At 38.2% G+C, this 13,032-nt stretch overlaps 2 protein-coding genes across 2 annotated transcripts in view; both read right to left on the reverse strand.

The window, feature by feature from the left end:
* Positions 1 to 13,032, reverse strand: part of LOC137249840 (uncharacterized) — a 56,489-nt gene that overhangs the window by 12,722 nt on the left and 30,735 nt on the right. The gene's annotated exons all lie outside the window — the stretch shown is intronic.
* LOC137249839 (protein unc-93 homolog A) overlaps positions 11,528 to 13,032 on the reverse strand; it is a 114,317-nt gene continuing 112,812 nt past the window's right edge. The window contains exon 9 of the transcript XR_010952567.1: positions 11,528 to 12,973. The gene's annotated coding sequence lies outside the window, so the exon portion shown is untranslated. The remainder of the gene's footprint in view (positions 12,974 to 13,032) is intronic.

The raw sequence follows: 13,032 nt of genomic DNA on the forward strand, positions 1-13,032 counted from the left end.
GTTGTGACACCTGCAAAACGGTAAAACCCACCAATCAGCAGTCGAGACCACCTATAGGGAGTACCTTTGAATCCGAAAGGCCATTTCAGCGATTATATTGCGACTTTCTAGGGCCGTATCCAAGATCTAAGCGGCGTAATCAATTTCTTTTCATAGTACTAGACCATTTTTCAAAATACGTTTGGCTAAAGCCCATGCAGAGAGCCACCACTGTAAACGTTATAAATTACTTCGCTTCAGAAATTTTTCCAGCTGTAGGGGTCCCTGAGTTTATTCACAGTGACAATGGTAAACAGAAGATTAGGATTTTCCTGAAATATAAACATGACCATACCGATTGGGATAAGCATATACCCGAGATTTTATCAGTTTTGAGAAGTGATTTTCACACGGCGATTCAGTGTTCTCCATACTTTGCATTATATGGCCAAAATATGGTCCAACATGCCTCAACGTACAACATTTGAGGGAAACTCGGCAGCCTTCGGGAAGACCAGGTTACGGTAGTAAGCCAAGCTGACAAGTTGACTAATATTCGTGAGCAGATCCGTAGAAATTTAGATCAGGCCAAGGATAGGGGAGTAACCACCTATAACAAGCGCTCTAGACAAGTCAACTATAAGGAAGGTCAGGAAGTTTTTCGGAGAAACTTTGCCTTAAGTAATTTCAAACAGGGCATTAACGCCAAATTCCTACCCAAATACCTGAAGTGTCGCGTGCTTCGAAAAATAGGCAATGCACTGTACGATCTCGAAGACCTAAACGGGAAATTGATAGGTCGCTTCCATGCTTCGGAATTCGTCCGCAATGAACCAATAAGGGCGTTTCTTTTGCCAATTTACAATTTGATTTATTTTCTATACCCACCAATTGGACCTTTTTTTGTCTGGGCGTTTTGGCGGTCGGGGACATCTCGCCCAGTATTCTCCCCGAGCACTGACCTCATAGGATGTTCACGCGCGTACTCACCGAGGACCGTGAACACCCTGGCAGTCCACACTTAGGTCGGACTAGCCTTTCGGAGTTTTGACGAGTTCTCCATATCAAAATGTCTACACTTTTTTTTCATTTTGCTTTCCTGTGGGAGGGATACCCACTAGGAATCATCTTTCGGAGTTTTGACGAGTTCTCAATAACAAATGTCTAATTGCCGCAAAGCCCTTATAACTAGGAAACAGAAATTATTCCCAGCTTGACTTAACCTTTTTTTTTATGGACCTATGTTGCACGGCTAGCTTCGTAGTAGGACTTTGAGACTCTTATCTCAGGGGTGAGTCGTGCCCCACGTTGATTGACATCGGAGATCCCTGGCAATAGCTTCCCACAGATGATCCGGTTTCCTGTTCGCTTCATCGTCAGGTCTTCAAAGCGAAGCAGGTTTGTTACGGTCTGCTGCTACAGTCTACGGCTACGATCCACTTGGGAGCGTGTTCACGCGAACACACCTAGCGATGTGGCGAAAGTGGCGATAAAAAAATATCGAAGACAAGAAAAAAGACAGACCGGCCATCACTACGAAAAAAATCTTTTCTTGAAGATTGAGTTTCCGGCCGATACACACCAGAAAAAAAAAGAAAAAAAAGATTCTGGTCTTTTTTAGCACGAGTTTCCGGCCGAGAAGGGGTAGAAAAAAGAAAAATTTAGTTGGCTAATATGCCGAAATTACGTATTTCCCGAATATGAATATATAATAAATGATTTGGATGTATCTACCCCAAGCTAGCCTTGCTCAATCGGACATCACGAATTCAAGAGGAATTGTGGCATTGGAAATTGTAAATGGCGTGGCACACGTCGATAATAGAAATAAAGTTTTAGAATCCTTTCTTTGTGAAACTGCGTGCTACCAGAGGAAATGAAATTGTCTCGTACTTATAAATCGTTTGGAGATTGGCTTTTTATAGACCGCTTCATTGCTTGCTTATTGCTAAATTATTTTTTTTTGCAAGAGGCGAAGGTTTGGCATGCCACTGAGATTGGCGTTGAATTATATATACACAGGAAGCCTTAGAACCCAAACTAGCCAAATCGCGTTCGAATACTTGAAGAAAAATACAGAAGGAATTAGTGCGTCAGCGAAAAGACAGGATAACCACGGGTTCCGGAAAAGAAACAATTTCATTAGATACAACAAAACGCAGCAGCACAAGGTTACGTAAATCTAGCTGCAATAAACGTAAAAAGAAATTGGAATAGGGTACGTCGAATGATGTGCGGCATCACCAGAGCAATGGATGCAACCACTTTGGTGGCAGCAGCAATAGAATTACTCGCAGCCAAACACAGTTGCCACTAATGCGTCGTTCACAGCAGCGTAATAGCAACCACCGTCATTTTAACAGTAACAAGGGTAACCACAATACACCAACAATAGGAGCAAGTGGCGTAGGAGCAACCGATACGGGAACTCAACAGATAAATGGTAACCAACCGCGACAACTTAACCAGCAACAACACCGTCACCTGTAACCACGTCGGCAGAGGCCTATGGTACGTACTCTGGCGGCCAAGTAAGTACCAGTCTACTGGGTGAGTCGTACTAAAGTAGTTAGTTGCTTAACCAATTCAATTTGACATAACTACATGTACTTCTTTTAAATTAAAATAACCCGAAATGAGAAGTTAGGATTAGACAACCTAAAATTGTATGAATTGTACCTAAACTTTAAAGAAGAATTTTTGTAATTAAATAGTTGGTTTTCTTTGGTAGGAATATGTTTACCTGTATATAAAATTGGTAATTACCTGTGAAGTTTACGCACAGAGGCGCGCGTTGATTCATTTAGGGCACTACGGTCTAGCTCTACTGGAGCTCAGCTCCAGTTGATTTAATTATTTAGATGCATTTCTTTTGCGTTTTCCTACCTAGTAGTGATAGATAAAATTATTTTTTTCTGTAATCAAATGGGATATGTCTAACTGAGAACAGAAAATAGAAAAACGAGCTTTAGGGTCCTAAGTGAAGCGACGTACGTATATTTGAATAGTATGGTGCATTACGTAGCACTTTAATACAAATGCGCCTTGCTAACTCAATTTGAATGTATAACAATTATGCAATTTTCCTATTAACATTATAAAATGAATTTTAAACAATAAGAGAACCAACACAACCCCCAGTTGAACTATATGGAGAAGCAACCATAATTAGGATATAGTAACATAGAATTAATGAGGCAATAAATATGTGCCCGTATGTATGACACGCGTATTAAGGTATCAGCGCTCTTTATTACAGAACATTAATGTTTAATCAATTAATGACAATTTAATCAGATCTAGATTTGATTCCTAATTTTCATATGACGTAACGATACAATGAATTCAACTCCGTGTCGTCACTAAATGTACTAACTATAACATTTCTTTTTTTTTGATTTCGTAAAATTTCGAAATAATTGAACGTGCTCACGATGCGAGTCGGCCGTACTTAATATTCATGTCAATTTATTTACTAATAACTTGTGTCTCGGAAGTTGTGACAAAAAAAAAAGTGGGAAAAGAAAATGTATACTAACCACCTTATTAATATAAAAAAGAAATTAAAACAGGTTTATAAGGCCCTGCCAATTGGAAGTTTATTAGGAAATTTCGTTCTAAAATGTTTTATAAATCTTGTATTTGGTTTTGATAAATAAGTGAGTTAATATATACGTATTCGTATGAAATATTGTATGTCCAAATATATCCGCATATAAGCTTATTTAAAGAAAACGTAAGCACACTCACAAAGCGAATGAAAGCTCGTTCGATTTAATTGACAAAAGATAAGTAAAACCTATTTTACTGCTGTTGAAATAAAATTCCTTTTAACTATTTAGAAGACGAGAATAAGGAAAAAAAAAAAAGAAAATGAAATAGTTTTTTTTTCAAAGTTAATTAGACTTAGTATATATGTATATTGCCTAAGTCTTCATTGAGATGAATTTTAAATAAATTGTATTAAAAATGGGAATGCTGGCGTTCCGTTTTGTTTAGAAGGCACTAGGTAGGCATACAGGTAAGGGGCCACCGAAAATTAGGTGCGTCGGTGGCCATGGATTTTGAGGGTGGGTATAGCACCGGGCGTCGCAACACCACCCGCGGCGACCCTATATATATTCGGCCCTTTTCTTTTTGTATTTTAATTTTTCAGCTTTTTTTTTTGATTTTCAGAGTTAGTAACCGGCCATGTCCGGTTCGGTAAATTTTTTTGCGTTAGATTTTTTTTGAGTTTTTTTTTAATTTGAAATTTTTGTATGTTAACGGTCTGTCCGTGACATCCGGTTCGGCCGGATGTTGTTTTATTTTGTATTGATAAGCGTTTTGAGTCGGTCTCTGCGCTTCTGTCAGGGTTTTTGATTTTGACAGCTTTCGGTTTCGATAGGCATGATAGGAATTTTTTTCTGTTTATGGCGCAGGAACAGTAAGGTTGGCAAGGACCCGCCCCAGCCGACAATGACTAGCCACTGTGCACAAACACATCATGCCGACCGCCTTCCTTACTGCTTCCACTGAAAATGCGTTTCCATAACACTGTACTATGGCACTATTGTGAATAATTGCACTGCATTACCGGCAGTTGCAAACGTTCGCCAGATGGCAGCGCAAGCTGTAAATTTTAATTTAACAGCTGATTACTGTTGATATTTGATAAGAGACTTTTATATTTGTTGAGCAAGATGCGGACGGGTCCGGCTCGTTAATTATTTCTTCTGCGTTTTTCATAACAGGGTGATTTGATAAAAAAAATTCGAGGAATATACAGCTTGGCATATAATATAGTTGAATATTTAAGCTGATATGCCGTTATTTGCTAGTTGACTCACGAAGCTTTCTATGCCTATCGATCATAGTGTTTGCGCCATCGGCACACACCCCCGAAAGTTTTCCATATCCACGATAGATAAAAGTTGTTTCTTTACAACGCTAAACAAACAGGCTCCGGTCACGTTCCCATAGAAGCGGCATTTATACTTCGAATAAGTTTATCTCTTAGTGGTTAGGTTTTGGGAATTCGGGAAGGTATGTCTCTCTATACCTATAAAATTGGAAAGTCGATGCTTGATACTTCAGTGTATTGCACTTGGTTTACCTATGACATCTTCGCCTGTCTACAAAAAAACCAGTTTTAAACCATGTACATATACTTTTTTCTCGTACCTAACTTTTCTAACTAATTAAAATGTAATTAAATTTCCTAGAGGATGTACCTAGTATGTACATGTGTGTATGTATAAACATAGAGGGTGACAGTTAATGTAAAGTTTTGTACGGATAAGAATTTTAGTGATTTACTTTACTTGTGTCGCTCGCATTCTGTTTGGAAGTAGCTTGTGCCCCTGAATCATAGGGAGATTTTGGTATTATTATTATTACTATTAGGCCTCTGTGTACTGCGACCTTTATTTAGATCTATTGGCTTGACATTTTAGCCCATTACTCTTCAGGCTTTTAGACCTAGTTTGCATATAACGGGATTATGTTCATTTTCGTACTAAACTCCTAATCGTTAATTAAATAACTACCCTACAAGACAGGCACCCGTTACCTAATCGATTACTTAATCGTTACCAATAACTTGGTCACCAATTATCGTCTTAATGACTTTTACATTGCTGTCGGGAAAAAGGTAACGCAAGCGCTCTCTCAAAATAGTGTACGTGTGACTCGCTTTCTCGCTCTTACCTATTGTGTTTTCGACATTCCTTCTCGCTCGATGTTATTTACATTTTTAAGTTACTTCATTAGGTATGTTTTCGTTATCGCTAACCAAAACATATGCAACAACAACAACACGGGTAACTGGCCTATCGGTTACCCGTATCGGTTACCTTCTGTCAAATCGCTTTTTCTATGAATGAAACGCGTCCTTTATGTTCAGATAGTATTTAGTTATAAATTATTCATATATACAATGTTTTTTTACAATTTAAATTAATCCCTTATTACTCTAGTGAACTGTACATATATGAATTTTTATATTTATAAACTATATAAATATATTAACGTCTATTCATAGTCGTTCCCTTTCCGAAACCTTGTTTTGAAGTTCTTATTTTTCCTGCGCTGGTAGTGTTGCTCATCAGTTTGCAGAGTCATATTAGTTTGGTAGCTATAGTAACATCAGACGTAGCGAAATTAGGAAGCATGTCAGGAGTATCACCAGAATCCAAAGAAGCATGGTGATTCATTTCGTCACCTCCGTTTTCTTCCATATCCGGATTCATTCCATACTAGTCATTATAAATAGCTTGTAGATGCCACATAGGTGTAACCATACCCTCAAGATCTTTCCGTTAAAATCTTGTGGTGTACAATGAGCAAACTTTTCATAAACATGTACACGTAAACTTGTATTTGTTCTAAATTGTTCACCACATTCTAAACATAGAAAAGATGTTCTTTCATCCACTGATTTCTCATGTTCCTGTATTAAGTGTTTGCGTACCATTGTGATTACAATATGGACAAACAGTCAATTCTAAACTTTTCGTTGTTACATCAATTGTTTCAGCGTGTTGTACACGTAAATGAAAATTCATACTTGAATGTATTTTCGTCTTCCAATCGCATAATTTACATTTTAAATAATAACTATTAGGCATATGAGAAATCTCATGGTCCAATAATTTTTTGAAGCTTGGTGTAGCTGCTTGAATATCACAAAATTTACATTTTGCACCACGTTCGTTATATTTAAATTGTAAATGTTCTGGTTTCTCTACACGATGCATAAAGTTTAGATGCTTTTTCCAACAATGTGGTGAATTTAATTGAAATATATACATTGGGCATTGTCTCATGAAAAATTTACCATAAATATACTGCCTCTTTATGTAGGCTATTTTCTTACCATCTAATTCTGGTCGTACCGGATATGACAGTTTTGCTTCAGGTTATAATCCACACACATACTAATTTCATATTCTGTTTCATAATTTTCATCATTTTCAACATTGGACTTTGCACCAACATCATTATCATCATCGTCATTTTTTGATAACTCTGTTTTAAGCTTCATATTTATCAAAGGTTCATCTTCCTTAGTATTAGAATTAGAAACATTGTCATCCTCGGTTAAGTTTTTATCAAGTTTAGCTTTATTCCTAGGTTTAAATTCTTTACTATCCGTACTAGAATTAATACCATCATCTACATTTTTCGTGGTCTGTTTGAGTTTTTAAATTTGCCAATGGTTCGCCTTTATCAGTATTAGAATCAGAATGGCCTTGGCCATCTTCACCGTGTTGCAAAGTAGGCGACATATGTTGGCGTTGATGTTTGCGCATATTGCGGATATGTTGGTGGTTCAATAGTCATTAATTGTTTAGAAGTTTCAACTTGTTGCTATTGTTGTTGTTGTTGCTGGCTGATGATGTGGTGTTAACGTTTGTTGTACAATTTATTCGGGTGATTGCACATATTGTTGGTGTTGTTATGGTGCTGGAAAACCTTCCGATATTGAAAGTCCTTGATTAGTGTAATCCCCACGTAGTGAACTACTCCTGTGACCGCGTCCGCGGTAACTATTACATCTGAAGGCGCTTAAGTTACAGGCATAGCTGACATCGCTTATATAACAGGTTGACTCTATAGTAAAAACCAAAACAAAATATTAGAATCAGTGTTTATGAATAACATATTTAAAATAAGCTCTTACAACAACGTGATCGGTGGCTACATCCCCGTGAAAGTAGTGTGGTGTTCCTCCTTGTATAAACGTAGGTACTGGATGTGCTCAACCGTGCAGTTTTCTTCTAATTTGAGCAAATGTATGTTCTTACAGCCACAGCAGGAATATTTGGGATATTTCTATCCTCACATCGTCAATATCAAATTACCTAGAATGAAAAAGAAACTCATATCAGTAAAAATAGATTAAAAAGGCGATTTAGTCGCCACTACTTCGTATGCGCATTTCTCTGCGCTCCCTTTCGGCATGCATCAATTTCGTCATTACTATAAAGGCCATCTTGCTCACAGCAATCGAACAATATATTTGCAAATTCGTGGAACTAAATTCCTAATGGAAGGTTCCTCTCCAAAAACTCTGTTTACAGACAGTCTTTCGCCGTGAAAACGGGGGCAGTGAAACATTACATGTTCTGCGCTTTCCAATTCGGATGGACAGCTTGGACAGAAAGGATGCTCCTCTACCCCACGCTTATGTAAATATTCCTTGAAGCCACCGTGCCCGCTCAATATCTGTGTGAGATGGTAATTTAGTTCGCCTTGTTTTTGCTTGTACCATTACGCTATATTCCGGACTAGCATGAAGGTCCAGCGCTCTTTTCTCGAATCTTCCCACCGTTCTTGCCACCTAACTATTGTTCGTGACCTTGCGCTTTTCTTAGCATCTTCAGATGGTCGGCTGAATCCAATGCCATACAGATCGGCCATTTCACCTGAGAGTAGATCTACTGGGATTTTCCTGGATAAAACTGGATCGCGTCGTGGGAACAGCACATGCTATTCGTATAGCAGTAATGCGGTAGGGTGCTAGTATAACTTTTTGGTGGACCATTTTAGATCTGTGCCATACTGGTGCTGCATATAATATTATAGAGCTGGTTACGTTGGATAATGGCTGACGGGTAGCTTCGCTTGGGCCGCCGATGTTGGGCATTATTCGCGTTAGGGTTCCACTAACTCTATAGACTTTCTCACCCACCGCCCTGAAGTGCTCCCTAAAAGTTAGTTTTGAGTCAATGATTACTCCCTAGATATTTCAAGGAGGGCTTTGAATTTATTTGATAATCGCCTATGGTTAGGACCAACTCATCCACAGTCCGCTTTGAGCTCATCAGAACCACTTCTGTCTTATTGCTAGCCATCTCCAGCCCCGTGTTCGTCAACCATTCCTTTATTCTTCCCACGGCGTCATTACATAATGCTTGGAGCAGATCAAGTTTCTTGGCCACTGCTACTACGACAATATCATCTGCATAGCCGACAATTTCCGTGCCTCCGGGAAGGTCGATTTGTAACACCCCGCTATACATCACATTCTAAAGAGTTGGACCTAGAACAGATCCCTGAGGGACACCGCCCGTGGTGTTGTGATTTCTTAGTCCCTCATCTGTATCAAAAGGGAGTACTTTGTCGCTTAGATAGCTACAAATTATTCGGAGCAGGTACGGAACTTGTCTTGGGACACCCAAAGTGCACTCACGCTTCTCATGGCTCCAGCGGGTTAGCGGCTTCCTAGAACTTAAGCCACTTGCTGCTTCTAGATCTGACAGCTGTCAGTTGGAGTCTTAGCCCGGCAAGCGCAGGGCACGAGCACAGAACGTAATCGATCGTTTCCTCCTCCAACCCACACTTCCTACATCTGCTATCACTGACCAAGCCTAATTTAAAGGCATGTGACGCCAGAAAGCAGTGTCCAGTAAGAATACCCGTCATGAGTCTAGTCTACAGTTTAATGATAATGAAAATATAAGAATTAGTATTTATGAATAACATATTTTAATTAATCTCTTACAACAACCTGATCGGTGGCTACATCGCCATGTAGGTAGTGTGGTGTTCCACCTTGTATAAACGTAGGTACTGTATGTGCTCAACCGTGCAAATAGAAGATAGATAAAAGTTGTTTCTTTACAACGCTAAACAAACAGGCTCCGGTCACGTTCCCATAGAAGCGGCATTTATACTTCGAATAAGTTTATCTCTTAGTGGTTAGGTTTTGGGAATTCGGGAAAGTATGTCTCTCTATACCTATAAAATTGGAAAGTCGATGCTTGATACTTCAGTGTATTGCACTTGGTTTACCTATGACATCATCGCCTGTCTACAAAAAAACCAGTTTTAAACCATGTGTCCAAGCTTTGGGCAATTGAGGACGAGCAGTTTAATAAGAGTTATAAATGAGTAATTTTATGTGCTTGTAAGCGTATGAGTCGTGGCACAGTGGCTGACGTACCCGACCAAACGCCCGGGGTTGCGGGTTCAACTCCCACCAAGCATTCCCTTTTTTTTAATTTATAAATTATTATTATTAATGGACTGTATTCAGTTTATGGGGTTTTTGATTTAATGTATTCCATTTATTGAGTTGGGTAGTTTTAGTGTTATTGGTGTATTTAAGTCATGGGAGGATGCATAGCATCAGTACACCTTCATTTATTTATTTGTGTTTATTTTAAGGGATTCAATTTATTAAGTTGGGTAGTTTTAGTGTTATTGGTGTGTTTAAGTCATGGGAGGATGCATAGCATCAGTACACCTTTTATTTATTTAAGTTGGGGGCGAGCACTGGGTGCTCTGAGGCTTCGCTCTACTGAGCCACCTCATCCTCTATTTGAAGAACCCTTTAAAATGTGATATGGAGGCGAGCACGGGACGGCTCTGAGGTATTGGCACCCCATTTTCTACAAGAAAAACCTCTATTTATTTAATTTGGGGCGAGCGTTGGGCACTCTGAGGTTTCGCTCTAATGAGCCACCTCATCTTCTATTTGAAGAACCCCTTCAAAATGTGATATGGAGGCGAGCACTGGGCTCTGATGTATTAGCACACCATCCGAAGAACCTCCATTTATTTAATTTGGGGCGAGCGTTGGGCACTCTGAGGTTTCGCTCTAATGAGCCACCTCATCTTCTATTTGAAGAACCCCTTCAAAGTGTGATATGGAGGCGAGCACTGGGCTCTGATGTATTAGCACACCATCCGAAGAACCTCGCTTTTAATTAAAAAACTCAAACTATGTCTTTAGAAGATTTCACTAACCAGTTGAGAATTACAAGCACACTCAATGGCTACTGAAACAAACGAACGAAAAATGTTCATAGTTTAAGTCGCTTAAACACCATGTACATATACTTTTTTCTCGTACCTAACTTTTCTAACTAATTAAAATGTAATTAAATTTCCTAGAGGATGTACCTAGTATGTACATGTGTGTATGTATAAACATAGAGGGTGACAGTTAATGTAAAGTTTTGTACTATAAGAATTTTAGTGATTTACTTTACTTGTGTCGCTCGCATTCTGTTTGGAAGTAGCTTGTGCCTCTGAATCATAGGAAGATTTTGGTATTATTATTATTACTATTAGGCCTCTGTGTACTGCGACCTTTATTTAGATCTATTGGCTTGACATTTTAGCCCATTACTCTTCAGGCTTTTAGACCTAGTTTGATATAACGGGATTATCTTCATTTTCGTACTAAACTCCTAATCGTTAATTAAATAACTACCCTACAAGACAGGTACCCGTTACCTAATCGATTACTTAATCGTTACCAATAACTTGGTCACCAATTATCGTCTTAATGACTTTTACATTGCTGTCGGGAAAAAGGTAACGCATGCGCTCTCTCAAAATAGTGTACGTGTGACTCGCTTTCTCGCTCTTACCTATTGTGTTTTCGACATTCCTTCTCGCTCGATGTTATTTACATTTTTAAGTTACTTCATTAGGTATGTTTTCGTTATCGCTAACCAAAACATATGCAACAACAACAACACGGGTAACTGGCCTATCGGTTACCCGTATCGGTTACCTTCTGTCAAATCGCTTTTTCTATGAATGAAACGCGTCCTTTATGTTCAGATAATATTTAATTATAAATTATTCATATATACAATGTTTTTTTACAATTTAAATTATTCCCTTATTACTCTAGTGAACTTTACATATATGAATTTTTATATTTATAAACTATATAAATACATTAACGTCTATTCATAGTCGTTCCCTTTCCGAAACCTTGTTTTGAAGTTCTTATTTTTCCTGCGCTGGTAGTGTTGCTCATCAGTTTGCAGAGTCATATTAGTTTGGTAGGTATAGTAACATCAGACGTAGCGAAATTAGGAAGCATGTCAGGAGTATCACCAGAGTCCAAAGAAGTATGGTGATTCATTTCGTCACCTCCGTTTTCTTCCATATCCGGATTCATTCCATACTAGTCATTATAAATAGCTTGTAGATGCCACATAGGTGTAACCATACCCTCAAGTTCTTTCCGTTCAAATCTTGTGGTGTACAATGAGCAAACTTTTCATAAACATGTACACGTAAACTTGTATTTGTTCTAAATTGTTCACCACATTCTAAACATAGAAAAGATGTTCTTTCATCCACTGATTTCTCATGTTCCTGTATTAAGTGTTTGCGTACCATTGTGATTACAATATGGACAAACAGTCAATTCTAAACTTTTCGTTGTTACATCAATTGTTTCAGCGTGTTGTACACGTAAATGAAAATTCATACTTGAATGTATTTTCGTCTTCCAATCGCATAATTTACATTTTAAATAATAACTATTACGCATATGAGAAATCTCATGGTCCAATAATTTTTTGAAGCTTGGTGTAGCTGCTTGAATATCACAAAATTTACATTTTGCACCACGTTCGTTATATTTAAATTGTAAATGTTCTGGTTTCTCTACACGATGCATAAAGTTTAGATGCTTTTTCCAACAATGTGGTGAATTTAATTGAAATACATACATTGGGCATTGTCTCATGAAAAATTTTCCATAAATATACTGAGCCTCTTTATGTAGGCTCTTTTAAATTCTTTACTATCCGTACTAGAATTAATACCATCATCTACATTTTTCGTGGTCTGTTTGAGTTTTTAAATTTGCCAATGGTTCGCCTTTATCAGTATTAGAATCAGAATGGCCTTGGCCATCTTCACCGTGTTGCAAAGTAGGCGACATATGTTGGTGTTGATGTTTGCGCATATTGCGGATATGTTGGTGGTTCACTAGTCATTAAGTTTCAAATTGTTCCTATTGTTGTTGTTGTTGCTGGCTGATGATGTGGTGTTAACGTTTGTTGTACAATTTATTCGGGTGATTGCACATATTGTTGGTGTTGTTATGGTGTTGGAAAACCTTCCGATATTGAAAGTCCTTGATTAGTGTAATCCCCACGTAGTGAACTACTCCTGTGACCGCGTCCGCGGTAACTATTACATCTGAAGGCGCTTAAGTTACAGGCATAGCTGACATCGCTTATAAAACAGGTTGACTCTATAGTAAAAACCAAAACAAAATATTAGAATCAGTGTTTATGAATAACATATTTAAAA

Source organism: Eurosta solidaginis, chromosome 4, assembly GCF_040869045.1.
Source record: "Eurosta solidaginis isolate ZX-2024a chromosome 4, ASM4086904v1, whole genome shotgun sequence".
Taxonomy (NCBI): domain Eukaryota; kingdom Metazoa; phylum Arthropoda; class Insecta; order Diptera; family Tephritidae; genus Eurosta; species Eurosta solidaginis.